Raw genomic sequence first — 5,714 nt, forward strand, 5'->3', positions numbered from 1 at the left:
GCACCTCATTTCAGACAGTTTGAAACGCGAGGGCCGTGGCCGGCACGGGTTCTGCCCTCGCTCAAAGGAAAACCTCCAGCGTGACTTGAGACCGCCCCCTTGATAAATAAATGTAATTATAATGAAGCCAGCTGCAATGGATCATTGATCCACCAGGGGGTGCAGTGGGGTTCCACACTGGAGCTCATGTGAAATAAAGTCAGATACAGTACGCTGGATGTGCAGCGGAACTTTGTTAAGATCCATGTGTCACGGATATCATACTCTGTGCTAAATAAGAGACATGTAATCATTTACAAAACATCACCATGTTTTTATTTTACAAAATAATGTTGGTTAGTCCACAACTGCTGTACAAAAAACATCAGGAAGCCCGCCGGCTCCAAAAACGAACGGGAGGAAACGCTCTCGATTTTTATTTCTAATTTAATCATCTTCACCACGATCATTTATGTTTTTGTTTGCCGAATTTACATGAAAGCACTGACAAATATGAATATACTGTAGTCAACTTCATTACAACTTTATTAACGTGCCTAAACTCAGTAATTCACTCAAGATATATTTATATTTTATTGGAGCCTCGTCAGGCAGATCAGTGTCCCGACGCGTAGCGGAGGGATCTTGATCTGGATGAAGGGTGTTATTTTCCCCATAATGACCAAGTCGCTGCACATTATCCCGCTTATTACATGGCCACATTCTCAACAAAGTAACGACATGACTCCCAATATTAATTGAAATGCTCTTATGGATTTCGATTTTTTTTTATTGATTTAAAAAATATTTGTATGTATTGATTTAAATTAACATGCATCCGCTAAGAAAAATAGTCCGTTGTTACCGTTTTTTAAACAGTCTGAATGAAACGGCAGCTCTCAGCTCTCAGCTGTGTGTTTACACACCTAATGGCCCATCAGGCACAGCTCTCTCTCACCCCCCCCCCCCCCCCCCCGATCTTACAGCTACACCATTGTTTGGTTTCCATGGTAGCGCGTCTCTTTAGTAGCGCGCGCAACTGAAAGTCTGAGAGGGTGAGGATTGTTCACAGAAAACAGAACAAGAATCAACAACTCCACCCTCTGCTCACTCCTTTCCTGTATAATACAGGTCCAGCCAGGCAAAACAGTGCACTCCTCTTTCCCGCACTACTGTGACAGACCATGGGGCTGGGTCAGCCACTAACATATATATATTTCTCTTCTCAAAAAGAGAAATATGAACGTTAGTTTTTAACTGAAATGATAAAATAAAGTCAACATTTCACAGTGTTTACAAACATTGACCATACCGTTCACCAGCCCCCACCCCCCTATGTTGTGAACTCTTTGTTTAAAACTAATTGGCCATCGGAATGTGTGTCCCCCAACCCCCCCCTGTGATCTCTCTTCTCCAGCAATCTGGTTTGTGTTTGCATATTCATGCTGTCGCAGTTCCTGTTGTTTCTATCACGCATTGCCGGTATGAAAGGGTCTGTGCCGGAAATATCAAACATTTAATAAAAGTGAAAAAAAATGAACAAGACTTAACGTATTAATAATAATTAATTCTATTTTTTCCGTTTGGATGTAGGATTTTTGACTTTGTTTAGAGCAGTGATCTTCTCTTCCTCTCTGAAGCAGAGAGCTAAGCGCTGTCAGACCGGACCTAACCCTAACCCTGAAAAGTATTATCATCTGAAAGTAAAATGAATCATTATGTTATTCGTATTAAATACATATAAGTATTTTTACAACTTGTATTTAGAAATACTCCGTTGTAATTATTCAAATTCCAATTATTGACGGGAAGAGCGGTGTAAATGGGTGGCATATATGCATTTGAAAAGAAATAGTAATCACACAGTTATCATACAATAGGCTTAAACAAATATAGCTTTACACCCCTGGCCGAAATGTCCTTACAATGAAGTCCGAGTTCGACATTTTAATTAATGTCCTGCCAACACTGACAGGACAGAAGGTGACACGCCCGTTCTAAGCCGTGTCCCTCACTCCTCACATCCCAAGCTACATCCCCAAAAATTGTATTATTTTGTAACATCGTTTCATATGTTATGTTTCAGTTGTGCTCTTGATAAGCCATTACAACAGTAAAAAGATGTTCAATTTCCTTTTGCTTGTTGTGTTTCTTGTTCACCAACACATACCCATCTGTCATGGGTATGTTTTGGTTTTACTGTATTCAGTAATCAGAAACTGATTACATTTACAAAAGGCGCGTTCACACCAAGTACTTTTCCCACAAAGGTTCCTGAGAACTTAGTTCTAGAGAACTCTTTTAGATCCTAAAACTAAAAGATCGCGTTCACACCGAAATTAGTTCCTGGGGGAGGATTAGGCAAATGAAGCCGCTGATGCCGCTGATGTCACTTCTTCTTCTGCTGCTTTGAGTTTACTGGCAGGCCGCAAACAACTTAAAGTTGCAATCCGCCAAAAAACCGAGAGAAGAAGAAGATAAAAAACTTCCGCTTCCGCTGTATGCGTCTGTTTACCTTCCGACCTCAGGTGTGGAGTTGACTGAAGTTCTGGTTTTGGTGCTTGTGTTATACAGCTTCGTAACTGAGTTATTTAAGCCAATAAGTCAGCCACAAATAAAGATCATCGACCAGTCAAATGCAATAGCAATGCTGATTCGGAGGCATTGCTATTGCATTTGACTGGTGTCAAATGTCAGTATCAAAACAGTGTGGCAATATAATAACAAACTGCCAGGTGTGTCGTATGTACAGTAAATAGGCTCAGCAGTTAACACACCTTTTATTATATATCCTCCTGAGAGGAACTCAGTACACTAACTCCTAAGATGTGCCCTTACTATAATTAATTAAAAATATTGAACTCACAACACTGGTAATTACAAACGTAACTATTTATCCATCCATCCATCCATCTTCTCCCGCTTATCCGTGGTCGGGTCGCGGAGGTAGCAGTTCCAGCAGACAGCCCCAAACTTTCTTTTCCCTGGCCACATCAACCAGCTCCTACTGGGGGATCCCAAGGCGCTCCCAGGCCAGAGAAGAGATATAATCCCTCCATCTGGTTCTAGGTCTACCCCTTGGTCTCTTCCCAGCTGGACGTGCCTGGAACACCTCCCTAGGGAGGCGCCCAGGTGGCATCCTAACTAGGTGCTCGAACCACCTCAACTGGCTCCTTTCGATGCGAAGGAGGAGCGGTTCAACTCCGAGTCCCTCCCGGATGACCTTATCTCACCTTAAGGGAGACACCAGCCACCCTGCGGAGAAAACCCATCTCGGCCGCTTGTACCCGCGATCTCGTTCTTTCGGTCATGACCCATCCTTCATGACCATAGGTGAGGGTAGGAACGAAAATGGCCCGGTAGACAGAGAGCTTTGCCTTCTGGCTCAGCTCCCTTTTCGTCACAACGGTGCGGTAAAGAGACTGCAGTACCGCTCCCGCTGCTCCGATTCTCCGACCCATCTCACGCTCCATTGTTCCCTCACTCGAGAACAAGACCCCGAGATACTTGAACTCCTTCACTTGGGGTAAGGACTCACTCCCTACTTGGAGTGGACAGTCCATCGGTTTCCTGCTGAGAACCATGGCCTCAGATTTGGAGGTGCTGATCCTCATCCCAGCCGCTTCACACTCGGTTGCGAACCGATCCAGTGAGAGCTGAAGGTCGCAGACCGATGAAACCATCAGAACCACATCATCTGCAAAAAGCAGTGGTGCAATCCTTAGTCCACCGAACTGCAGACCCCCTCCCCCACGACTACGCCTCGAAATCCGATCCATGTATATTACAAACAGGATTGGTGACAAAGCGCAGCCCTGGCGGAGGCCAACCCTCACCTGAAATGGGTCCGACTTACTGCCGAGGACCCGGACACAGCTCTCGCTTTGGGAGTACAGAGATTGGATGGCCCTGAGTATAGACCCCCTCACCCCATACCCCCGCAGCACCTCCCACAGTGACTCCCTGGGAACCCGGTCATACGCCTTCTCCAAGTCTACAAAACACATGTAGACTGGATGAGCGTACTCCCAGGCCCCCTCCAGGATCCTTGCGAGAGTAAAAAGCTGATCCGTCGTTCCACAACCAGGACGGAATCCGCATTGTTCCTCCTCAATCTGAGGTTCGACAATCGGCCTGACCCTCCTTTCGAGTACCTTAGAGTAAACTTTCCCGGGGAGGCTGAGTAGTGTGATCCCTCTGTAATTGGCACACACCCTCTGATCCCCCTTTTTGAAAAGGGGAACCACCACTCCGGTCTGCCACTCCTTCGGTACTGTTTCCGAATTCCACGCAACGTTGATGAGACGTGTCAACCATGACAGTCCCTCAACACCCAGAGCCTTCAGCATTTCTGGGCGGATCTCATCCACCCCCGGGGCTTTGCCACTGTGAAGTTGTTTGACGACCTCAGTGACCTCCCCCCGGGCGATTGGTGTCGATCCCCCGTCATACTCCAGCTCTGCCTCTAACATAGAGGGCAGAGTTGTCGGGTTCAGGTGTTCCTCAAAGTGCTCCTTCCAACGCCCTAACACTCCATCAGTTGAGGTCAACAACGTCCCATCCTTACTGTACACAGCTTGGATGGTTCCCTGCTTCCCCCTCCTGAGGTGTCGGACAGTTTTCCAGAACAACTTTGGTGCCGCCCGAAAGTCTTTTTCCATGTCTTCTCCAAACTTCTCCCACACCCGCTGCTTTGCCTCGGCCACGGCTGAGGCTGCTGGCCTTCGGGCCTGTCGGTACCTTGCAACTGCCTCGGGAGTCCCCCGGGATAACAAATCCCTGAAGGCCTCCTTCTTCAGTCGGACGGCTTCCCTGACCACGGGTGTCCACCAGGAGGTTCGAGGGTTACCGCCCCTTGAGGCACCTAGGACCTTGAGACCACAGCTCCCCGCCGCGGCTTCGGCAATAGAGGCTTTGAACACCGACCACTCTGGTTCAATGTCCCCAACCTCCACAGGAATGCCCGAAAAGCTCCGCCGGAGGTGTGAGTTGAAGGCCTCCTGAACTTGGGCCTCCTCCAGACGTTCCCAGTTCACCCGAACTACACGTTTGGGCTTACCAGGTCTATCCAGAGGCTTCCCCCGCCACTCGACCCAACTCACCACCAGATGGTGATCAGTTGACAACTCCGCCCCTCTCTTTACCCGAGTGTCCAAAACATACGGCCTCAGGTCCGATGATACGATAACAAAATCGATCATGGACCTTCTGCCTAGGGTGCTCTGGTACCACGTACACTTATGAGCATCCTTATGTTCGAACATGGTGTTTGTTATGGCCAATCCATGACTAGCACAGAAGTCCAGTAACAAACCACCACTCCGGTTCAGATCAGGGGGGCCGTTCCTCCCAATCACTCCCCTCCAAGTGTCTCCATCATTGCCCACATGTGCGTTGAAGTCTCCCAGCAAGATTAAAGAGTCCCCTTCAGGAGCCCCATACAGGACTCTTTCCAGGGTCTCCAAGAAGGCCGTAACTATTTATCTTTCTATAAATTAATACTGCTTGCGTTGATGGACGCCATTTTGAAATACAATGAAATTATCTTTTTCAAAGCCACATATTTGGGGTGGGAGACAATAAATAAAGCTTTGCCAGTTTATAACCAATGAAACATGATGGTCTCAGAATAATCACTTACATGACATGTAAGTACATCACATTGTGATGTATAGGATGCTACACAGGTCACTGTAGAGATAAAGTGTCAGAGGAGAAATAAGCAAGATACGTGA

The sequence above is a fragment of the Notothenia rossii genome (genome assembly GCF_949606895.1).
Source record: "Notothenia rossii genome assembly, chromosome: 4".
Lineage (NCBI taxonomy): Eukaryota > Metazoa > Chordata > Actinopteri > Perciformes > Nototheniidae > Notothenia > Notothenia rossii.